This window comes from Ambystoma mexicanum, chromosome 4q (assembly GCF_040938575.1).
Source record: "Ambystoma mexicanum isolate Mex_15411 chromosome 4q, UKY_AmexF1_1, whole genome shotgun sequence".
NCBI classification, from domain to species: domain Eukaryota; kingdom Metazoa; phylum Chordata; class Amphibia; order Caudata; family Ambystomatidae; genus Ambystoma; species Ambystoma mexicanum.
Window position 1 is genome coordinate 831,357,460 of NC_090928.1, and position 25,811 is coordinate 831,383,270.

The 25,811-nt window shown below is 47.3% G+C and overlaps 1 protein-coding gene across 1 annotated transcript in view; it reads left to right on the forward strand.

The window, feature by feature from the left end:
• Positions 1 to 25,811, forward strand: part of FSHR (follicle stimulating hormone receptor) — a 2,702,145-nt gene that overhangs the window by 2,243,242 nt on the left and 433,092 nt on the right. The window lies entirely within an intron of this gene.

The following is a 25,811-nucleotide window of genomic DNA, read 5'->3' on the forward strand; positions in this document are numbered from 1 at the left end:
TCCATTTCCCATTTGTCTATCAGTTTGAATGTGGGGATGGCTGGATCTTTTGGGAGTTGGTGGAACATGGCTTCGCTGATGAAGCTCTTACCGTTGTTCACGCACACTCGAGCGAGGACAGAGTCCTTCCCATCATTTAACTGAACAGGGATGAACAACTGCTCTCCAATTTGCTGAATATCAGCCAGACTCTGAGCTGATTTCACATCTTTCTGGATTATAGGAGTGGGAGTTTCTGATTGTGGATTAGTAAAGAATTTCAGGGTGTTTCCTTCCAGTGTGGAATACCACCTTAAACTGGAAGGAAGGTTGATTTTCAGAAATAGAGAGGACCCCCCATCACCAGTCTGTTGTCCTACTGCTATTACTGTCACGTCTGGAGTTTGGTTGTTCTGGAAGTGAAATTCTACTTGGTCAGATTTTTGTTCAACCATGTGGCAGGTGCTGTTTAAACTAACATGGTTGACACTCTGTTTTAATTTTATTGGTCGGCTAGTCTGGGTCCAGAGGACCTTGTTTACACAATCTATTAGGGGTGACAACCTTCTCAGGAGGTCATACCCTAGTAAACAAGGGGTCCCCTCTGGAGTCACTACTATGACCGGGTGTTTCACCTTGTGTCGCCCAATTGTAATGTCCAAGTCTGCAGTCCCCACAACGGGAATTTCCTTCCCGTCAAAGTTCTGCAGTTGTCCAGGAAGAGAGGTGAGAGGAATTTGGTAATTCTCCCCCCTTCCTGCATTTAGTTGCTCAAAGGCCCTTTTGGACAGAAGGGTAGCTTGGGATCCAGTGTCCACCAGTGCCAAAATTGTACCCTGCCCCTGTACTTGTACCGGGGCATAGTATCTTCCCTCCTTCTCCTCAAGGGGGCACAGATAATGCACATTTTTGGACAACTGGTGGGCTAACTCTGGTTTTGGACATTGGTAGCGAAGAGATTTGGGCAGAATTCTGTGGAGAGCCTTGGGAATCTGAAAGAAAAAGTTGGCAACTGGAGATCAGAGCCATTGTGGGTTCCCCTGGTTCCGGTTCTGGGCCGCCCCCCCTTTTTGGAGGCAGTCACCAGGATGGGTTTGAACCAGGGGATTTTGGTATTGTCGGTTCTGGGATGAGATGATGGGCGGCGGTAGCTCAGTCTTCGCATCTCCCCAGTCTGGATTGGAATCCCTTGGGACCCATTTTTCCTTGGGAGGAGTTCCCCCATCTCTGAAGGAGAAGATCCTTTTCCCAGGATCTTCTGAGGATCCCCTCCCTCAAATTGAAAGACCTGTACCACCTCCACAAAGTGGGTCTGTTTGGGTCCTTTGTTTCTCCTACCTCCTCTCTGCTCCTTGGGTGGCAGACTTTCAGGGGCAGGAGATTTTGTTTCCGGTTCCTGGTTTTCCAGGGGCTGTTTACAAGTTGGGAAGGAAGCTTCCTCCAAGGCTTTACACCCCCCTTCCCCTTGTGCCTCCTCCCTGGGAACCGGTGGGTTATTGGGGTGCTGCCCCCGTCATTGTTCTGGAGCACCAGGTCCAGAGTTTGGGGCATTCTGCGGTGGCATGCTCATCTGAGGGTTCTGTTGAGCCCTCAGTATGTGACCCAGATCCCGTGCCATATTTTGGACCTGCCGCTCAAGTTGTGAAACCCGCTCAGGCTGATACGGGGCTCTATTTTCTCCCCTGGGCTGATCCCAGGAAGGGTAGCTCTCCCTTCTCTGGTAGTACCCCTGGTTGGGAAGATGTTGGTACCCCTCCACCCTTGGCCTCCCCTCTCCTGGATTAGGTTGTCTGGGCTCAGGGAATTGGGGAAAGAAGGATGGATGATTTTGGGGCTGGAAATTGGGCGGATACCTGGGGAAAAAGTTCTGCCCAGGATTTGGAGAATTTCTGCCCTCCTGGGGGAAGTTAGGAGGGAAGTTCCCCGGGTCAGGTGCTTGGCTGGATCCCCCCCCCTTGGGCTGGAGGAGTCCACACATAACCCAGGATTGGTCGGTTTCCCTTGTAGCGGGGACTTACATAGTCAGGGGTGGGGGGGACCCCATTTGTGGGACTACCTCCTCGACTCCCTGTCTGTGACTGGCCCGAGGGCCTTTTGGGCTGTGAATTATTTGGTGCAGGCAGGTTTTTAGGCCCCCCATTTCCAAATCTAAAACGGGGGCAACCTTTACCTCTGCCACCTTGGCAGCAGCAGGGGTGCTGTTGGTTTTGGGGTTTTTCGGCACGTTATTTTTATTTTTGATAGGCTTCTGCACCTCATAGATCCGGGTAGTCTGTTCAATGACCCAGTCTAAAGATCTTTTCTCATGAAAATCTCTCACAAGCTGGGTCATTATCTATTTGGGTAAGGCATGGAAAAACATATTGATAAATTCTCTGCTATCTGTGCGCACCCTTCTGGTGGTCTGCGCAAAAGCACGGTTTAATTCTTGCACAAACTCTTGTGGGGCCTGATCCTCCCCACATTGCAAATTGTAGGCTGCCTTGCGAGCCTCTTGAGGATTTCTGTGAACAGAAAAATGTTTCAAGATGGCCGCCTTATAGGTGGACCATCTTAAATGATTTTGGTCGTCCAGCCCCACAAAGAAACTGGAGTATTCTGGGGAGAACGTCCATTTGACGTACTGGATGCTGCTACTGCTGTCCTTCAAATGGAAAGTGTCCATCATTTGCTCATAGAGCTCCAAGTGTTCCCAAATGGAATACTTGGCGTTCTTATGATAAGGAGTGATGACACTCCTGATTGCCTTTATTTGTTTCAATGGGTCCTTAAGCAAGGCCCTTTTTGCCTTATTGGCCTTTTTGGTTCGGGTAACCCTGGTCCATTCATCCTCTGACTCAGCAGCACTGCTCCCAGAGGTGCCCGTCTGATCTTCCAGGTTTTCCCGCATTCTGCGAGCCTGGGAATGGCTGGCAGATTTGGGGGACCTGGTCTCCTATGTCCTGTGACACTCAGAGGAGTCTTCAGATCCCTCCTTGCTACCAGGATTTGCTGGGTATCCCCCCACTGACCTAACTGGGCAGAGGTTTTCAGGATGCCCTTAATGGGCCTACTCTCTTGGGGTTCCCCACTAAATTGCACTGTGCTTGGGTGCCCATACCCGGATACCCGCCAATCCATTCCTGGGAGGTACTGGCCTATGAGCCCCATACTTCTAGCTGGATAGTAATCTGCCAGCCCCGTGGCCCTGGGCTCATGTGCACGAGGGGACATGGGGGTGGCAGAGTCCAGGGACTGGGAGAGATGAAGGCCTCTGGTACTAGGGCTCCTGAGGTTATGCTCAGGAGTTTCTCTTTCCCAGCGAACCTCATCTCTATCCGCCCCTGCTTCCTGTTGCAATGCAAGAGCCTGCGCTTTCAGTTCCTCAGTTAAGGCCTTACTAGACTCTATCAGTCTCTCCTGCATCGCTACCTGTTGCTGGAGCCTATCATTGTGCTGACAGAGAGCCTCATTTTCTCTCTGTGCCTCCTGATTGGTCCTGGAGTACTGGGCCAGTCTCTTCTGCAGGAGGGTTACCTCCTGAGCTGTGTCCCTATTGGCCTGCTCCTTTCTTGCCAGAGCATCCTCCACCCTCCTGGTGTGCTCTAACAAGTTCTGGTGTTCTTTTTGGAGGTCACCCAGTCCCTGGAGGGCCAGGTGATTTTCTTCCATTTTCCTTTTTAGGTGGCAGACTTCCTGGCCTAAGGTATCCCTTTCCTGACTAAGAGCCTGCATCTGTGCAGCCAGGTCGTCCCTTTGTCTTTGGAAGGCACCAGCTTTCTGGCGCTCCTGATTAAACTCTGCCTGGGTATCCAGGTCTTTCAGAATCAATTTATTGCTTTCCTCTTTCTCTCTGTCTAATCGAATTTGCAGGGTGGCTACCTGCTCTGTGCATGCCCTGTTGAAGACCAGTTGTTGCTCCAGCTTTTTCTGGATCTGCAGAAGGGAGTCCAAACCTTCTTGGTGCTCCTTCTGCAAGGCCAGAAATCTGGCATCTTGGTCAGCCTTCTCCTGTTGCAGTCTATCCATGTCCTCTTGTATTTTAATGATATACTGCCTACTATCATTTTCTGACTCCTGGCTCCTCTGCAGCCTCTGCTCAGAAGAGACCAGGTCAGATTGGGCCTTTCCTAACGCCAGCTGTTGCCTACTTGCCAGATCTTGGCCTTCAGCACATTTGTCCTGCATGGCTCCCATATATAGATACAAATATGCCGCTATCCTAACCATCTTGTCGTGTTCATCTTTAACTTTAGGAGCCATGTATAATTCACTCAGGGCTACATGTAATGGACCCTGATCTCTCCATATATCTGACCCTGATTCAGTGACCTGTTGCGCGATTGCCTGCAACCAGACCGTTTTGTCCTGATGAGTCCACTCACCTCATATGTAAGAAGTGCTCTCTGGCTATTTTGATGTCTACCAGTGTCGTCATTCTGGAATTTGAGTTCCTTCCCGACTTACAGAAGTTTGTATTTTATTTTTGCAAAACAGACCGTTTCCTTAGAGCGTTCCTTTGAGGAGTGCTTTACAGCGTAACACAGCGTGGTGATCCGACCGGATGTATGTCTCCTGTCAGTTAGCACACTGTATTAATCTGCACAAGTGATATATCTAACCCAGAATATCCCGGCTCGAGCCCCCACTTTGTAAGCGATATTCAATCAACACTACAGCCAAGTCAATGTCTAGTCTGGGATGCTGAGGAAAACCCTTATTAATGTATTTTTATGTCTAGTTCAGTACTCTGGATGACCTCCCTTGTATAACACCCCCTCTTAGAATCCCCCTGACCCCACTGAGCCAAGAAGTAGGTTTGTTTTGCAAATTAAAAGGTTTATTTGAGAATTTAAACAATACATATATATATATCACACTTTAGAATAAATTAATATCTGATAGTACACTTAGACATATGATGTTGATCAACAATGGGTAATCTGGCACTAGCACACTTCTTTACAATCAATGAGGAGTTAGTATCGGATGGATAAAGTAGCAAAAATACTTTTATGATTTCAAGGGAAAAGCAATGAGGAATAAAATGCAGTACAGAAATACGTGATATGATTTTAGCAAAAGATAAGATAATCACTTTTTCTCTGGCAATTCACCCCCCTCCCCTATGCAATGTAAGAAATGGAAGGAGATGGAAAGTGGAGCACACAGTTCTCAGGAATGCAATGAAATATAATACGAAATTCAGTTCCCCCCTAGCAAGCTTAGAGGAAACAGGTAGGAGTTTGAAACACAGGCCCGAAATGCTTTTTAAATGTGATGGCAATGGATGGGAAAATGTGCCAATGATTTTAATTCCCTCTAGAGATTCAGGGTGAGTGGGAGATGCGTGTTGGTATTAGATCAGGCTCACTTTAGCAATGCTCTATGAGTTATTACCAAGTTGCAAACGGATTTTAACCAAAGAAAGAATGGAGCTGCTATTTTGACAAGTGGAGAAATTGAGCCAAAATCGCAAATCACGGTAAATTTTGCGAGTGCGTGTCTCGCGATTGCGGAAAATGTATAGGGAGTAGGAAGTGTGTTGGAAAGCCTAGATTTTAAGCTTTCAGATGAAAGTTACATCTCGTTCCTAGCACAAACGGTTCCAGAGATACGGACGATTTAATAAAGGTAGTTTTTCAGATTTAAAGTAAACTCAAAATGACAGGTGACAGCTTGCAGCTGCAGAATTGACATGTGACAGTTGTGCAGCTTTAAAAATGACAGATGACACAATTTCTAGGAGGCAGTTCTACTTAGGTTAAAATAGTTTGGATTAGATCATTTTAACTAAGAGATTGGTTCTGCACAGTTCTGCTAGGTACTCACAATATAAATTTGAACTAGGCCTCGCCAAGGATCTGGTCAGGTTTTGGACTGGACTCCGGTTCTGGTCTCGGCACTTCACAGTGATCTGGGTCAGCTCTCTGGTTCTGCTCACAGCGGTCTGGGTCACTCTGGATCTCTGGTCTGGTCTCTGGCAATTTTTCTTGGCAAAAGAATTCAAACAGCTCGCCCGGCTGTGGAATAGTTTGCAAATGATTTTAAGGTTGCTGAGGCCTGCTGAGAAGAGTTCTCAGTTTGTGGGTTTAGGCCCTTGCTTTAAGGTCTGAAGTAAAGTTCTGGTCTTTGGAGATTGATGGATTTGAAGTCTGGATCTCTGGATGTGAAGTCGTCGGTCAGCATGCTCCGCAGCAAATGGAATTGAATGTCTCTACCTGTCCCAGCAGTCTCTTTTTATGTGTTTTGAAAATGGGTGTGTGCCTGGGCCTAGCTAAGCCTGCCCCTCTCTACTTGTCATTAGCCCAATTCTCCCCTCTCCCATGATTGGGGGAAGGAAATGGATTGTCATCATGATGAGGTCTGTTTATGGGTCAGAGGATCCTCCCCTGGTCAGTTTGCCCACAAATCTATATTTGATTCAAATACATCTTTCCCAGATATAAAATTTGTTGAAATTACATGTGCACATTATATATTCCTTATGGTCCATGCTTGACCGCCTCTGATCTTCCTGGGGGCTTGCATTAAAAAATGACAACATTTTGCGCTTTTTAACTGGTTTTGCAATATCGGACATTTACCCAAAATTACACACATGTGCGCAAGGAGTATGGACATTAATTGATGAAGTGTCAGATCTTTAACATGCAGACATTTGGAGTGAGACCCTATTTTCCGCTAGCAACCCCCCAGAATACACCACAGGGTCCTAACGCCTCTCAAAATGTTCACAGAAAAATCACACAAATAATGATATTACTTATATAATTCTGACAAGTCTGCACTATGAGTTATCTATCTTTTTAAAATGATGCCCTGGTCAAAAAGGGGTGTGGCTTCCCACATCACAGGGTGGAATAACTGGTTTATCCACTTCCCCCAAGCTCAGCTGCTAGCAGAGGAACTGCCCCTCCCAGTTTCCCCTAAGAGGAAGCCACTTTACGACGCCCCAATATAACATTTGCCTGAGTCAAGGGAGTTGCATTGTTCTGTTCCTTCCAGTCCCCAGGTACTCCACCCCTAATCTAATCAGAGAGGTGACAACTCCTTTAGGCAAGGGGCAGCAGGATGCAGCTAAGCCTGGGAAGAGTGGCTGAACAGGTTTCTCCTGTCAGGGGTAGTTGTCAGGCAGAATCCAGTTTCACTAAGCCAGGTTTCAGCTAAATGTCACTTTTTGTTCCCAGTTTTCTACATTCCTTGGTCTGGTTTTGTATCATTTGTGCAGTTTTACACAAAAGTCTGGTGGTTTTAAAACGCCGGCTTTCTGATAGTGGTGAGTACTGGTAATGCAACCATTTTTGGGATTACGAAAATGAATTCCCCACAGTTATGAGTTGCTTTTTTTGGCAATCACCATTGCCATTCCCAATGGTTTCAGGCTACTGTGTGTGTAGCCCAATGGTGGTTTTAGGCAGTGCCCTCCTGTGCTCACAACATAGGCAAAAATGGGTGGCAGCCTATTCTTCATGTTTTCCCTGTGCACTCTCTGGGGAGTTCTGGCCATTATGATGTTTTCCATGCCAGTACTGCACAGTTTTATGGTAGGGCTTGTATGCATGGGTACAAACATCCCACACTTCCCAGGCTCTTGCCCATCAGCCTGAGAAGCTGCCTGGTGGCAAAGACCTTCCAGAGTTGTACATTCTCTTTGCCCTTTACTGAAGTCTGCCCTGTTGGGTCCATCTTCTGCCAGTAAAGAATGCAGCTCAGGATGGTCAACAGGATCCAGATCTCCAATAAGATCTTGGCCTTCTACTAGCTCTGTCTCTTCAGAGTCTAGTTCAACCACACAGGGTTGTACCTCCCTCTCAGCCTCAGCTGGAGGTGGAGTTACAGGTGGAACTTTGGACAACCTAGGGGATGTCCTAGTTGGAAGCACTGGAGTGCTTGCTGCTGGTTTCCTTCTAGAAGCCTGGGGTTTCCCCTTTGCTTTCTGGTTTCTCAGATATAGCAGATATTAGCTCCAGTGGAGTAGGAGTGATTTCTGTTTCCATCATCTCCTTAGGAGAACCTCTCAAGGTTTTCTTCCTTGCAGGTCTGGTTAGCTCCTGTAACCTTTTACTAGGAGGCTGGGGGTATGTGACACTACTCCAAGAGTTTTCAGGTCATTTCCCAACAGAACTCTTCCTGGCACCTCACATTGTACACTGACAGGTATCTTCACAGTCATATCATTGCACCGGATGAGAACTGGTAACTGGGGAAGCATCTGCACAGGCCCTCCAGCTAACTTGGTGAGGCATTTGGGTGCCCTAGCAACATCCTCTGCCTTGAAAAATAATGTGTCCACCACGGTTATGTTGGCCCCAGTGTCCCTAATGGCAGGAGTCTCCTGACCATTCACTTGGACACTGTCCTTATAATGCTCTTTAGTATTATCTGGGATAAAATTATAGACATCTAAATTCTGTTGTTCCCACAACCCCAGGGACACTAAAGAAACACTAGCTGAGACTCTTATGGGGTCTTCAGCCAGTAGGTGAAAGTTTCCACTTGTCATTGGCAATTCCTCCTCTGGAGTGAAGGCTAAGGAGACAGTGTGGACCCCTGAAGGTTTACCCTTACATCTGGGATCCCGTTTCACATGGTCAGTAGAGCCACAAACATATCATTTCCCAAGTGCCTTTATGAATGGTGGCTTGTTCTGACCTCCTCCTGGTTTGGGACCAGAAGGTACACTAGCATGATTCAGTTTCCCTTGTGCCTTACCCTTATTGTTCTGTTTCGGGCCCTCTTTGGAATTGGAATTATTGGAATTCTCTTTGGAGTCCTTTTTAGGCTGTTTCCCCTCATCCTTTTTCTGAGTTGCCCCAGAATCCTTGTGAGTAGCCCTGTTGGCAACCCACAAGTCAGCAGCCTTAGCTAGCTTCTTGGGATCTATTTCCTTTGAATCAGCCAAGTGCTGTCTGAGCTCATGAGAGCAGGAATCATAAATTGACTCCAACATAACAAGATTTCTCATTCCCTCATAAGTGTTCTCTCTGTAACCCTTAATCCATCCATCTAAGTTCTTCAAACTTTCACTCACCCAGGTAGCCCAAGGGGTACCATCATGCTTTTTGAGGGTCCTAAAACTCTTAAGGTACTGGGAGCGGGTCTTCCCAAATCTAGCTATTAGAGCTAGCTTCACACATTCATAGTCCATCCTATCCACCTCCCCCAACTCCATTACCACACCAGATGCAACAGGGGGGAGCCTAGAGAAACACCAAGGAAGCAACTGATTCCCTGTGATGTCCTGGAGCCCATGATTATACTCAAACATGGCCAACCAATCCAACACATCCAACTTAGGTTCATACATAGCCACAATCTCTTTAGGCATCCGGGGTGTTTTGGGACTGGAACTTCTAGAGGATCCGGGGAGAGAAGCATTTTCCACAGGCAATTTCTTCATCTCTAGCTCATGCTTGAGCTCCATTTCTCTGAGCCTTAGCTCTTGGTGCTTTCGTTCAGATTGGGCACTAATTCTTTTGAACTCTAATTCAAGCCTCATTTTTTCTAGTTCTATGAATTCAGGACTTAGTGTGGGACCTGATAAGGGTCCAGTAGGCAATGCTGAGGTGGCAGAGCAGGCAGAGGACCAGTGGGGACAGTTACATTAGTCTCACCTTCCTCTTCTGAATCTACAACAATATTATCAACACTTTAATTCATATTAACCTCATTACTGTTGGCTACATTTGCTGGGGAGGTAGGCTCCTCTGAACTACTACCCAGACTTTGGTTTTCTAAAAATCTTTCAATCAATTCTATTTTCTTGCCATTTACAGGAAGACTCTTATGTCTACAAAGGGCTCTTAAACAATCAGCTGTATTTGCAGAAAGGGACTCCTGGGTGTAACTTTCCATAGTTGACTTGTTAGCAGATAAGCTTTTTAGTGCTAAGCTTTGTGGTTAGTTGCACCAAAGTATCAGAAGCACTCTACAATGTATACTCAATACAAATCCCACCGCTGTACACCAGTGTTAGGCAGAATCCTGTGCAGTTCCCCTGGTGAACACTGCAAAAAGATTAAGGCTACAGGAGTAAGCAGTAAACCCAAATGGTAGAAGTCTGTACCACCCAGATTTACCTGGTAGCTGTGGCTGAGCAGTCAGACTTCTCTCAAAATTAGTAGGGCAGTATACAGAGGATACACAATAGGACCAAGAATACAGAGGAGCAAGCAAACACTGACTAGAGCTTGATATCAAAAGTATATAATTATTTATTTAAAACACACTTTAGGAAATACACTAAGCACTATAGATCAAAGCAAGTTCAAACACAATCAGAAGAAGTATACACACCTCCCTTAACAATTATTTAGACAAGTCTAGGTCAAAACACTACTATTTGTAAAAACAGATGCAAGCACTTAACTTAGATGGCACTCCAATAATTAAGTTAGAGGGAGAGAAAAAGACAGGTCATGAAAATAAAACAGTTCCCAACACTTTTCTAAGACCAGAGCAAGCTAGTGAAGGCAGAGTCTACTGTAGAGCCAAAGTTCATAGGCCAGGGCCACTTTAAATGGAGCAAGGCGAAATGTGCCCAAGATCACACAGTTTAAAAATGCACTCAAGTCTTTGCAAAAATGTTCAAAAGAGGTTGGTTTGATGCGAAAGATAAAATTAGATGGTCTGGGGGCCAACCCAGTTGGAAAGCCAAGGATTTAAGGGTCACCTTTAGCAATCCATAGAAAGGGAAGCCAGGTGGAACACAGTACCTTTAAAAGTGTAGAAGCTCCAGCGGTGGCAGTTGTTCCTGGCAGCGGGTGCTGTTCATGGTTTTGACCAGGGGAAGAGAAGATCTCGTCGAAGAGGAAACTTGGAGTCGTTGCACTGCCCAGGGATGAAACCAGCCCCGGAGTTCGTTCGGTTAAAAGGTGCATTCCTTTTATTCGCGGTCCTGCTGGACTGAAGCTTGGCTATCAGGCCGCCGGGTGCTTGGCACTGGTGATGCGACCAAGGGGCGTCCTGGAAGGCGAATGTCGAACTGGTTGATCCCACCAGCTCAGGGGGAGAAGACTCTTGCAGCAGAAGATCTTCTCTTGTCGTTGGGGAAGTGGTGAGGTCGTTGCAGCAGGGCTCCACCGGTGGTGTCGTCATTGCAGATGGCTCAGCTTCTCCCCTCTTCGGATTTCTCAGGTCCAGTGGCGACATCTGAAGTTCCAGTCCCAAAAGCCCTGCTTTTATGCAGAAAAACCCCAATTCAACAGCCTAGCTGTCACTCATATATGCTAAGTGGTGAGCCGGGCGGCTCACCACTGGGCCAATCAGAACAGAGTGCACCAGTTGGAGGGCTTCTGTGGAGAAGCCTGCGAAAAAGTGGAACAAAGGGCCCGACCTTGGTTGGAGTTACAGAGACGGACACATACACCATTTTGTAAAAGAGTTCTGGCGAAAAGACCCAACCAGCGATTTTATATTAATTAAATAAACTGGCGGTATCTTTACAATGCACCAAAAAAGTGGTGCGTTTAATATGAATGGGAAAATCCCATAGGAAATATTCCTGTGGAATATTTCGCGTGGTAACCACTGCCACCAGCCAGAAACTCGACAAGGGGGGACTGGACCGTGCCCCCTTGGAAACAGACCCAGGGGCGATCTAATTAACCCCTTCCAGTAATACCACAATATGATGGTTTGTACTGGTTATGTTCACAATTTTGGACTAATAAAGCCAATGGTGACTTTACATGCCCTGGGAGACAGTAGTCAGTCCCAGGGTATGGAGTCTATGTTTGGGGGTCACTATGACACCTCTGTGTTACTGCACTGAGGGTGCTGTGTAACACATATATAAAAACAGATGATGCCCTATGGAGTAAAAGACCCCATAGCCCATAAGGACATACCAAGTCAAAGACATACCTCAAATCATGCCTAAGAGTGGGAGAAAAAGAGTCTCACTCTTAGCAGGAGAAAGAAACAAACCCCAAAAATCCAGCAAAGCTGCTGGGGGACTCACCAGGTTTGGGAAATTAGCCTTATAAGAGAATTCTCCCTAACAACGGGAGACAGCGTAACTATGAAAACATAAATTCTGAGCAGAATGTTTTGGAATTATTTAATCATTCATCAGTAATCAGTAAATTACAATGTGATGCTCCCAGCAGACAAACGGACCCATGGTCCACCCGGATACTTTGCAAGAACACTGTCGCTTAGGAATTGCAAAGTAGCAACAAGCCTAAGACTGCACCTTTCCATATCTCTAATAAAGGGGATGTTGCATTATAAACTCTGTCGAAAGGGGGCAATTGGGATGTCAATGTTATTTCTAGAACTAGCCTCTTCCCTCAATCAGACCTTTTAGCCATGAAGCATTCAGACTAAAAGAGTGCTAATAGTATGGTAAATCTGTTGCTAGCATTAACTATAAGACAGACGTAAGGGGTCAGCATTTCAACAGAAGTAATTTAAAACTTACGCTAGAAGTGGCTCCACTGGTATTAGTTCTTTACCAGGTACCGGAATTAGTCATGGAAATAAATTAAGATACAATCTCCCCAATGAGCGACGCAGCCCATTAAATCAATATACAGCTAGTTGGCACGTTGTTGAATCCTAGAGGCTCATTGATGGCTAGGCATGTCATTTGCATTGGGCAGGTTCCAAAACGCTTTTTGGTGATTGTGTAGTTATAACTTTTAGACATGCAGAACATGTTAGGTACATCTTAAAATCTGCTGTGACTGCTATATGCTCCTTAAAATATATTGTTTTCTTGTCCCCCCACTTTTTAATGCCCATCAGGGTGGGTTCCAACCTAGACTCTTTGCCAAATGAATGTGTGAGTCTGGAAGATGTCAGATGGCCTCATTACAAGTTTGGCGGTAAAAAAAGAAAATGACCAGCATGCTGGTGCTACCGTTTCCGTTTAGCACTGCTGCCGGAATCTACAGTAGATTTTGAGTCAGTGTGCAAGCGCATTCTGGCATGCCGGAAAAGTTAGCACTGGCATGCGGTAACAGCCCTAAACCCCTGATACCGGCATCCTTGATGCCGCAGACACAGGCTGCGATGATGCCTTAATTACTGATACCGGTATTACCGGCACTGGGAGCAACATCATCGCGCCGGAACAGGAAATGCACAGGTGGCCATCATTAAAACACAATCCATTGCAATCCTCATTGTACAGGAGTGTTACTGGAAAACCAAGTACATACTGACACTGAGGAACTTGTCATCTAGGCAAGCAGCCGTCCATCTCCGCAAACCACGCTTCTACGAAAAGGAACTTAACATGCTAACAGACACACTAGTGGAACATGCTGATGTGGTGTTCTGTGCTGATCTGCATCACCCAGCACAACTTAGAAAAAAGGCCATTTGGGAGGATGTGGCCTGCAATGTCTCGGCGGTGGAGACAACACTGCAGGGGGTCCGAGATTGAAGGAAGATGTGGGACGACCTCCGTCTCCGTGTCTGCAACGTCCTCGCCCACAGCGCGCATCCAGGGGCTGGCCACAGGAGGTGGCACGCCATCCCCCATCAAACTGCAGGCATTGGAGGAGACCTGCAGCACTGTCCTCCATATGGAGAACATAGAGGGAGTTGGAGATGCAGAGACTGGAGCAGTGACTTCCGATGATGCCGGTGAGTGTCCGTAACCGTCACCCCAAAGTCACATCACACACCTTCTATCCCCAATACCAATGGTGAAGTCCAAATATCAAGTAAGTGGCACCAGAACCCTGCTGCCATTCCACCCACCGACAATCTCCTTTCACAAAAGTACACTGTACCTGGCAGGAAGGCACGAAACAAACCCCACTGACACACCCCACATGTCCCTTCCCGCAGAGTCAACATCAATGCAGTAACGTCCACAAGTGAAACACATCTGTTTCACAATCAAACTCTACATGTCACACAGCCCCTGTGGCATGGCCACAACACCCAATCCACTAGTCACCAGTACCCCAGCCAAAAGACACTGCACACTCCATGGCCACACCACAAAGATGCTCGCACACTGCATCCTCCACACATTCATGTGTGCTCCATGCCATGGCCACCACCATGTCCATGACAATGCACATGGCTCTGGATGTATTAGCATTGATGTATTTCACATGGATTCACACCCATTACTGATGCTCTGCCTCACTGTCCCCCACAGGCACATCATCTGACAGCGAGGGTGAACATGCCACCACACCCAGGTCCACTGCAACATGTTGCTGATGCAGCAAATCCACCGCCTCTAGCCAGGAGCAAAGCACCTCCATGGCAAGACCTGACCATGCCACAACATCTTCTGCACAGCCCCCCGCCACCAGGAACCACCTGCTGCCCAGCAGCCCCAGCAGCCACCAACACCTGCTGGCAAGCAGCCCCGGCAGGCAACAACACCTGCGGCCAAGCTGCCTCGGCAGACAACAACACCTGTGGCCAAGCTGCCCCGGTAGGCAACAACACCTGCGGCCAAGCAGGTCCATCAGCAGGATGAGGCTGAATCCCCAGATCACACACTGCAGGATGAGCCTGAATCCCCAGACCACACACTGCAGGAAGAGCCTGAATCCCCAGACCACACACTGCAGGAAGAGCCTGAATCCCCAGACCACATGCTGCAGGAAGAGCCTGAATCCCCAGACCACATGCTGCAGGAAGAGCCTGAATCCCCGCCACACAGCCAGGCGCCCGATCCTGCAACACCAACAGTAGGCCCTGGAGCACACAGCACTGTGGAGGCCAGTTTGCCCGACACACAGAGTGACAGTGGCCATGAGGACAAAGCTGTGTTTAATCTCCAGGCCCTCAGAGCCCACCTCCCTTTTTACTACCTGGACTGTGGCACATACGAGACATTGAGGGGCGCCTCAGTAGAATGGGAGAGCGGCAGCAGGCAATGCACGCCTTGGTTACCCAGTACCTCATTGAGGCACAACTGACACGGCAGACTATACAGGACACATCACTTAACACGGCACGGATGCTCGGCATAGCCACGGAAGGTGTGTACTACCTGGCAAGGCATGTGCAAGTGGGAATGGAGTGATGTCTGCCATGGCTGAGTCAATTAACATGTTGGTGAGCGCTATAGCCGAACAACGGCACATCACCACCCCACTCGGCCCATCCTCTCAGATTAGCCCTGTGCATCGGTCACAGCGACTCAATCGCCAGCCAGAGGCTCACCCCCATACTCCAAAAAGGGGGCGTAAATAGGCCATGTTACTAGTTCATGTGGGGAGGGAGTTGTTGGGAAAGGGTTGTGGGGATAATGGGGCAGGGAGTAGTGGGTGTGGGTGTGGGGTTGGGTGTGGGGGTTTTGGGGGAGTTTCTAGAGAGAGAGGGGGTAGTGAGGGCGGGGGTGATGAGGGATGGTGTGTGGGGTTGTTTGGTGTGAAGGTACTGGAGGAGACAGTAGTGCAGAACAGTGTGTGGGGTAAATAAAACAGGAGGTAGTGTTAGTCAATATGAATCACAGCTGTCCCTTTTTCATCTTTATGCAATACACCTGGTGTTCCGGACAAGCATGACTGGGCATTGCTTATTCAGTGTGAGTCTATTTAATCATGTACAGTGTCCAGCGCCCAATGTGAACCATGCCCAGTCCTGTGTCTTTAACAGTCCATCAAAAGTAGTGGTCAATTAATTCTTGCCGTGTCGCACATCCATCATTGCCATTGTGGTCAGAGATTTCCCCCATCTTCTTCATTGTCATTCTCATCCTCTGGTGGCATCATGTTCATGTCAGGGAGCAGGGGGACGTTGTGCCGGATGCACATGTTGTGTAGCATGGCACATACCAGCATGATTTTGTGAATGAAGGCTGCCCCGACCTGCTGAGACAGCGGAACCGGGCCTTCAACAGGCCAAATGTCGCCTCAATGATGATGACGCACATGCGTATATGTGCGGGGTTGTAGGCCTCTTCTTGCCTGTTGTGTGGTTGCATGATGGGGGTCATGAGCCATCCCATCGTGGGATACCCGGCATCACCTGCATGTGAGTGAGAGAAAGGGTACCTGTGATTTATTTGGTCATTCCATGTTGGCACTGGCTGTACAGTGTTCATTGGAAAATGCAACTAGGCACAGGAAATCATAACTGTACATGGAATGTGTCATTGTCTATGAACCCGGTAAGTGAACATAGGGCAGATCCATGGACGGGAGGGTAGACGCAGTTGCTGTCACATGGCACAATCAATGTGAACCTTCACTCTCAGAACTCAACCACAATAGACCACAATGCACTCAATTGGCATTATTGTGTTAGCAATGGAAATGGACTGTGCATATGCACTGGCAACTCACACATATGACTAGGTTAGATATACATTGCTAGTTTTTTATTTATTTATTTGACATTTATATAGTGCACCAAACCCTGGGGTAACAAGGCGCTTTAACTTAAGTATATGGTTACGGTACAATTACGGTATAGTATGTGTCACGGGGGAGGGGTTACGTTACAAGCAATCGGCTGGGTGGGTGTTAGCATGGTGGAATGAAGCTACATTGGATGAGTCCCACACCTCTCAATCAAATATTGGTAGTAGTCAATAATTGTGGTTGGCTTCATTTTCATTCTTGACCAATTCAATTTGAAGGTGTCCCTTAAGGTGACATGACAGGCGTACTGACCTGCGGTGTACCTGTGGACTGTGAGTGCAGTGAGTATTTTTGGAGTGTGGCAGATGGTTTTCTCTCTGGCTGAGCATCCTGACTTGTGAATTGTTTTGCTGGGTTCATGTATTTCATGCATTGTCACTACAGAGTGGTACATTGTGGTGTATGTGGTTTATGTTTTGTGATGTTCCTAATACATGTGCTGATGTGAGCACTTTGTCTGTTAAATGCATGGAGACACGGCTGTGAAGGCCTTGCACTTCTGCATGCATTCGCTGTGTTGCACATTCTGTTGAATTTCCATAACTCACAGTAAAAGGCATCCATTACGCTGTGCCTGGTCTTCTTCCATTGAATGTGCGAGGTTTTGTGTTGTGCAGGTTGGGTATGATGAGGTTGCTTGGTTTAAAGTCTCATCTTACTTAGCCTTCTATTGGCCTGCCTACTCTCTCTACACTTCAATATATACCTGGTAATGGTTACAGGTACTTTGCAGGAGTGATGATATATTGATGCATGCAGTGTGAACGTGTGCTCCTCATGCATGCTATGCTATGCTATGTGTGGACACCTCTCATGGCCATGTGGTTTCACTCATCCAGCAGACAGGTTGCCAATGCTTTTAACAGCCCCCCCCCCAAATTCAACACCCCACATGGCCCTGTGGTTTCACTCAACCAGCAGACAGGTTGACTATGCTGTTAACAGCCCTCCACCCCCAATTCAACACCCTTCATGGCCCTGTGATTTTACTCAACCAGCAGACAGGTTGCCTATGCTGTTAATCCGCCCCCACAATTCAACACCCCTCATTGCCCTGTGGTTTCACTCACCCAACATCCAGGTACAATGTCCAGCGTGTCGTGCCATGTAGCGGGACAGCATGGAGTTGCGCAGCACCATGTAGTCATGTGTGGAGCCAGGGAATCTTGAACAGCAATGCGTGATTATTTCGCCGGCATCGCACACCATCTGTACATTGAGGGAATGTATTTATTTATTTATTTTATTTTATTTATATAGCGCGCAAACAGCCCAAGGGCATTGAGGTGCTGTTACTTGTAAGAGGTTAGTTCTTAGGTACAGGAATGGTAGCAGTTGTTGGTACATTATAAATACTACAGACATAATTCAATACTTACAGTTTATGCAATTGGTCATTACATTACAGTTTATGCAGTGGGTCATGGGTATAGTATTCATGCTGATGCAAGGGACCTTATGTGAAGAGGATGGTTTTCATAGATTTACGGAAAGCAATGAGGGAGGCCTCACCTCGGATTGTGGGAGGTAGGGCATTCCAGTGTGTGGGTGCAAGATATGGGAAGCTGGAACTACCCGCTCTGGCTCTTTTTATAGTGGCACATAGAGCATGTTGGTATAGGGTGATCTCTTTGGCCTTGTAGAGGAGATGGGGTGGATCCTTTGTGAGTGGTAAACAGGAGCAGTGAAGTGAATGCACTTGTAGGTCAGTGTCAGAGCTTTGAAGACGATTCTTTCCTTTATTGGGACCCAGGAGGCTAGTTTTCTAGCCTCTGATATGTGTTCTCTTTTAGCAATGCCTTGGGCTGCACGGAGAGCACTATTCTGTATGACTTGTAGCCTCTCCAGATTTTTCTTGTAGGTTCCTAGAAAGAGTACATTGCAGTAGTCTAGCCTGGAGCCAGTGACGGCTCTGGCTATGTTTGTGCAGTTCTCTTTGGAGAGAAAGGGCCTGACTGCATTGATTAGTTTAGAGTGATACGCAGCTGAGGAGGCTATTGCGTTGACTTGTCTGTCCATGGATAGGTTGGAATCCAAATAGACTCCAAGAGTTTTGACTGAGTCTGAGACAGGTATTTTGATGGTATCGATGGTGAAGTGACTGAATTGGGAGTCTATATTTTTTAGTGTGTCCGGGGAACCTATCAGGAGGAGTTCGGTTTTATGGGAGTTAAGGCATAGTCCATTGTCTGCCATCCAGGCTTGGATGGTGTTGTAGAGGTTGTTAAGGATCAAGGAGTCAGTGTCGTAGTTGCCAGTGAGGGTAAGGAGGATCTGGGTATCGTCAGCGTAGTTGGTATATGAAATACCTATAGCGTTGAGGATGAGGAAGAGGGGTTGTGTGAAGATGTTGTAAAGGGTGGGGGAGAGGCAAGAGCCTTGGGGCACACCACAGAGTATGAAGGTGGGTGAGGCCGAGGCTAGGTCAGAGAATACTTGCATGGTTCTGTCTTGTAGGAAGGAGGTGATCCATGCAGTGGAGTCAGGGGAGAACTTGGCCGTGGAGGAGAGGTGGTGGCATAGAACATCGTGATCTACAAGATTGAAAGCCGCGGATAGGTCAAGAACTAGGAGAAGTGTTGATTTGCCCATGTCTCTGGCATCGTCCATCTGGTTTTTCAGGTCAAGTAGGAAACCAGAGTGACAGAGTCCCAGGAGTTTGTTCTCTTCAATGAAGTGCTGAACCTGCAGGTAGGCAGCTTTGTCCAGTATTTTGAGGAGGAATGGGACAGTGGTGATGGGTCTATAGTTGTTGGGGGATGTCGGGTCGAGAGTTTTTTTTTTAAGAGAGGGCAGACCCAGGCTTACTTGAGGGAGGAGGGGACTTTCCCTGTGGCAAAGGAGGCATTGACAAAGGCTGTCAGGAAGGGAGCCAGCGCTTCAGTACAGGCCTTGATGATGGTTGCTGGGCATGCATCACCTTTACAGTTAGAGGGTTTGATAGTCCTCATTATGTTGATGATGTCTTTTTCCTGTATGGGTTTGAAGGAAAAAGGTTGGGGGGGTTCCCGAAGCTGGTGGTGGGATAAGGATGTGCGTCTTAGGAAGGGCTTGTTTAGTAGCTAGTATTTTGTTTTGGAGAATACTCAATTTGGTTTGCATGGCCGTTTGTATTTCATCGCAACAGGCTTTGTCTTTAGTGAAATTCTGGGGGGCGGGAGTCGGTGTCTCTAGCTGCCTGAAGATGGCAAAGATTTCTTTTGCGCTAGATTGGGCTTCCGAGATTCTGGATTCAAAGGATTTGGACTTTGCTAGGATGATTGCCTTTTTGTATATGGTAGAGCGGGTTTTAAAGATCAACTTATCTTTGTCAGAGTTGGACGTTTGCCACTGTGTAAGTGCAGTCTTTTTTTCGTTGCGGAGTATGAGAAGTTCCGGGGTGAACCAGGAGTTGGAGTGGGTGGTCGGTTTGGATTTCCGGGTTTTAAGTGGGGCAATGGAGTTGATAGCTGCTTTGATGGCAACATCATAGGCTGTTGTTAGAGTTTCTGGGATCTGAGGAGAAAGGTGGTCTGAAGGCTGGGCCTTGGAGGAAGGGCAGTAGCCTTTCCTTAGTGAGCTGACGGGAGCTTCTTGCAAGGCAGGGAGGCAGGGGTTGGGGTGAGGGAGTGGAGGGGCTGGTGGTAAGGATGCTAAAGGTGATGATGTGGTAGTCAGACCAAGGGGTGGGAGTGTTTCCAGTGATGATGAATGGGCAGTTATGCTGTGTGAACCAGTCGAGAGTTCTGCCCTGGGTGTGAGTTGGGCTAAAGATGGTGTTTTTGTATGCTGGTGCTTTGAGGGCTGAATCAAGGGATTTGGCTGCTGAATCCTTGCGGTCCAGGAGGCCTAGGTTGATGTCCGCAAGGAGAATGGCTTTCGAATGTTTTTTGAGGTTGTCAGAGAGGAGGTGGGTGAGAGAGGCTTGAAAGTCTCCTGTTGGGCCTGAAGGGTGATAGACAGTTTGAATAGTAATGGTACAATGGGGAGAGAGGTTGATTTTGATTTGGAGGTAGTCGCTGTTGTTGTGCAGGGATTTCTCTACCTTTCTAATCGAAAGGCAGTCTTTGGCAATGATTGCTATACCTCCCCTTTAGAGAGTCGATCCTGCCTAGTGATGGAGTAACCAGAGTGTAGTGCAAGGGAGAGCGCGGGGCCGGAGGCCTTGTGTAACCAGGTTTCTGAGATCATGAGCAGATCGAGGTCATGGGTGGTTATGAGGTCATGGATGTCCAGAGCGTGGGCATTGATGGACCTAGCGTTGATCATGGCGCATTTGAGATGGGGTTCTGTTACGGCTAGAGGGAGTCCAGGGGCAGAGTGGGTGCGGTGGTGGGCGTGGTTGTGCTGGGGGAGGTAGAAGAGTTGCACAGCGCCGATTTTCCAATGGTGGTGGACACATGTGGAATCACATTTGGCACAATAGCATTCAAAATGGGGGCAGAAGAATTGCACATCACAGATTTTGCACTGGGGGGCTCATTTTCGGTAGTGGTGGACACATGTGGGATCACATTTGGCACAATAGCATTCAAAATGGGGGCAGAAGAATTGCACATCACAGATTTTGCACTGGTGGGCTCATTTTCGGTAGTTGGTGGACACATGTGGGATCACATTAGGCACATTAGCATTCAGAATCGGTGCTGAAGAATTGCACATCACAGATTTTGCACTGGGGGCTCATTTTCGGTAGTGGTGGACACATGTGGAATCACATTGGCACAATAGCATTCAAAATGGGGCAGAAGAATTGCACATCACAGATTTTGCACTGGGGGCTCATTTTCAGTAGTGGTGGACACATGTGGAATCACGTTTGGCACAATATCATTCAAAATGGGGGCAGAAGAATTGCACATCACTGATTTTTCACTGGGGGGCTCATTTCCGGTAGTGGTGGACACATGTGGAATCACATTTGGCACAATAGCATTCAAAATGGGGGCAGAAGAATTGCACATCACAGATTTGCACTGGGGGCTCATTTCCGGTAGTGGTGGACACATGTGGAATCACATTTGGCACAATAGCATTCAAAATGGGGGCAGAAGAATTGCACATCACAAATTTTGTACTGGGGAGCTCAATTTCGGTAGTGGTGGGCACATGTGGAATAACATTTAATATAGAAGTAATACAGTTGGGAATTGGGTCAGCTGCTTCATTGACAACTATATTGTCGGTAGCTATAGTGGCTGTGGGCTCAATGGTTGGGCGTATGAGCCTGACCTTGTTAGCACATATAGTGGGAGGCATAGTACGGGATCATAGCCGTTCTTTGCGGGTGCTCGTGGGGAGGGGCTGGGAGCTGAGGGTGGCCTCTAGCGTGCGGGCACATAGTCTGAGGCACCTGGTGGCAGGGCCTGGGTGGAAGACGGCAGACAGGCAACGAAGCAGAGTGGCCATTTTTGAAAGGTGAACCTCGTGCTTATAGGCCACGGGAGAGTAGGCAAGGTACAATCTGCTCAGCTCGGTACAGGTCGCCAAGGGTTACAGAATGGCAATTTGTCAGCAATGGTAGTGGCAATGATGAATCAGAGTTTAACAAAAAAAAGATTTTTTTTTTTTTTAAGTTTCCTGCTAATGTTGCAGAATAAAGCCCAAGGGCTTACCATAGTGTCCGGGGCCCATCATGGGAGAGGATGCAGTTCCGGCGGTAAACTGGGTCCTCCTACACCGTCTGGGCCGGCCTCTCATGCACCGAACAGGCGCCAAGCAGGGCCTTTGTGTGGCCTTCGTGGCTGGCCACCGGCGACTCCGCCTACCGGCAGAAGTTTTTAGATTATAACGAGGTTCAGCCTCGTTATCGTGCCGCACAGTAGCCGGCATGCACAAGTCAGGAACAGTACGGGGACAGGGTCAAGCAGGCCCTTCTCCGTCGAGGCAGCAGCTTGCCTTGCAGAACTTTCAGTGCTCGGATCCACTTCTGGACTGGGGGGGCTCCTGTCCTCACCCCTCTACGAAGATGGCTGAAGTGGGGGACCCGGGCGCCAAACAGGGCCTTAGTGTGGCCTTCGTGGCTGGCCACCGGTGTCTCCGCCTACCGGCAGATGTTTTCAGATTATAACGAGGTACAGCTTCCTGTTGCGGTACACTACCTCCACAGCATGCCGGACAACCAGCTCGACATGTGTACAGTTGAGCACACCTTTTACATTCGTCATGCCTGCAAGTGCATGGAATGCTATTTTGGTTGCATTCACCTCCTCCGCAGTCCATGGTAGGCTAATGTGGTTGCATACATGGGACTGGAGTGCATCTAGCACCTGGGTGAGCACACGGGAGAAACAGGGTTGGAAGATTCCATGCAGCTGCCCCACTGTGTGCTGATAAGTGCCTGTGGCAAGGAAGTGTAGCACACTCACTACCTTCTGCAAGGGGGTGATGGCTGTCCGGATATTGATTAGGCTCACCAGGTCATCATGAATGATGTCCACTATAGTGGTGGTGGGGTCCCTGTCCAGCCGGTACAGGGTGTGGATCAGAGCAGGGATTAGATTGAATGGGTTGGCCCTTAGACAAGGGATTGATGGCTGCCTGCGGGGTACAACTGGCTGAACATCGGGTATCTGCTGGCCCATTATCGTCTTCTTCTCCTCCCATGCCTCGGCTGCATCCTCTGGCTCAGTGCCTCCGCAATGAGTAGCTGTGCAGGCATGTCCTCCAGCTCCAGTACTGCTAATGCTAATGGTAGCATTGTGGATTTGGAAGGGGTGTGGTATGTGAGAGTGCTCCTTTTGTGCTGTGCCACACTCAATTACCTCCACCCGTGCTGATTGTGTGCACCTGTGGCAGGTTTGTACACACCAGATTCCTGTTACTGCTTGGTCCGCGATGCTGGTGTTTCCAGCATCATTTTATCCCTTATTACCGGCATCTCCATGCAGGTATTTGCATGTCCGTGCACCTCTTAATGTGGCCTTACTTTCGGCATGCCAGTGTCACTGGCATGCCTGCCGCATGAAAATGCTGATACCGGCAACGGTGTGGAGGGCCATGGCGGGTCCCTGTCAATGACACCGGCATTGCTACTCAGAGTACTGCGGTCCGGTAAAGGATGCCGGTACGGTAATACCGGCATCGATTTTACCGGACTGGCATACTTGTAATGAGGCCCATAGTATTTACTCTGAGGGGAATTCTCAGGAGTACCCTCCACAATTGTCTTACCAATGTTTGTCCTTAGCTTCATTCGTTTGAAGATGAAATAAAAGAGACAATTTAGGAAGGATTTTTTTTTCTTTTCAATCTGTGACCGACATGCTTTTGTCAATTAAATATTGATTGAATTGTTTGTCCGTTTCTCAAGCTGAGATGCATAAGCCTTATGCGCTGAGTTTTGTGTTAGGCACATACAATCATCACATTGTACAATACACTTGCAATACATTTTAACTGGCATCACACAATTGTGATATCTGTCAACATGACCTCAAAACCGTCATTTAGATGGGTTCTGATCCAGTGTGGCTCCTTCTATTAGAAATGCGTGTGGGCATAATTCGGGTGGTCTATGTTTACTATTAATTTTGGATTGTAATTATGAGTGATGAGTGTGTGTCACTACATATGTCCAGATTGATGTGGGTACACACGTCTAGAGGCTAATCCTAGATGGATTGATTATGGAATTAGGAATTAGCTGCCTCAATCGTTGCCACCCTTGGATATACCATGCTAGAAACCTTTGTATGAATCCTGTAGTAATTTCACTCTTGTTTACAGGATAGCTGCTAGATCTGACAGCAATCACTCTGCTATGATGTTAACGTTCGATTTTCCTAGAAAATCGGTTGGTGTTTTTAAAATATCACTCTTCAACTTGTAGAAGAAATGTAAGGTGGAAAATGCAGGATATGGACCATACCATCAACAAGGCATTCATATTCTGTTTAGCAGGGATTGATTTGTGTTTCTTTCCAGGAGATGGTAAATAAGAATTTGCTTTTATTATTAAAGTGGATTAACGCAGTGACTGTTTGCCCTGTCAACCCTTAAAACAATGTGCCTGATTCACAGAGTGTTTTCCAATGGGAGTTCGCCTTTATAAAATGCTTCCCAATGCCTCCAAGCCCACTTGGCCCAGTAACGCATCAAATGTTGCAATGTGTAAATTACTGGCAGGACTAAAGGTGGCACAATACTATTCTAATAGTGTTCATCATCCATGGGGAAAGTATAATTGTGCCAAGGTACATTTTGTTTAGGTGAGTTATTCTGGTCTGAGTTTATTGGGGCTGCAGGGGCTCATAACTCAGTTAGGTTCTGGTAGCTCATAGCCCACAGCCCAAGGCAGCCAGCCATTAGCAGCCCTGAGGCCCATATTCCGGAGGAGAGCGGTTCAGAGCATAGGGGTGTGATTCTATTGGCACGTTATTGATGCCAGGAGGCACATGAGGATCAATGACGATTTGAGATTAAATTTGGAGCACTGTCAAAAACGTGTGCAGATTTAACTATTTCACCTGGGGCTTTCAAGGCAATCAAAAGCCAGAGTATTGAAGATGCCCCGGGTTCATTGTTTAATGCTCAGCATGATGTCTGGATCCCCTGTGACATTTTCACTTACTGCTGCTGGTCAGTAACACAATCCCAGATTATTTGCAAAATGTACTAATGATCAGAATATTTAAAAAAAAGGGGCAGCTAATCTTACATGGCAATATTGGTATCTCTGTTGGATATCTTACTTAAACTACTAGATTTATTTGGAAAAAAAAGTGCATTTTTGTAGCATGTATGGAGCTCGGAAAAACACTGCTTGCCACAATCTTCTTAGGGTTTGTGTTGGTTTGCATGCACGCACTGTGGTGATGTTGAAATATGGCATTGGGGGCAACCACTGCTGCTTTGTAAGTTATGTCCAGGGTTCACCAAGACTGCATTTCCTAGCACACTTTGTAAGGCTCGTTGTAACACTGGGGCAGATGTCCTGTCTGTGCAAAGTATGCCAATGTCAATGGTAGCCTGTGCCGATGACATGGTACTAATTGCAAGAACACCTCGTTTACACCAATAGCTTTTATCAGCATTCACCAATTTATGACTAATTTGGAACCAACATTTCTGTCCTTAAATCAGCTACAATGACCTTTCCTACGTTAAAAGTCAGATATCCGCCATCTGTTTTATATACTAAAACAACAGGTATTGAAAGTGTGTCCTTTTTTTATTTATTTTTTTATAATTATCTGGAAGTGACTAGAATGTTGTAGTGTATCAGAGGGATCACAATGTCTGGTATTACTTTGAAGGTTCAGTCAATAAACTCAATGGTCTCGGGAGGATATCCCAGGGGCAACATGCTTGCCTTGGAAGCAAGTCGACACGGTGCAACACAGGTCCGATCCCCGGGTCTGCTCTTAGAAACTTCTGGGTATTAAGCACGTTATAAATAACCAATCAAATGATATCAATGTTCAGGTTTTCTAGTGCCACAGTGAAGGCATTAACCCTGAATGGACCAGATGTTTTGGGGTTTGAAAACTATAATGTATGGCAGATGATTGTGCTATTTGGAAC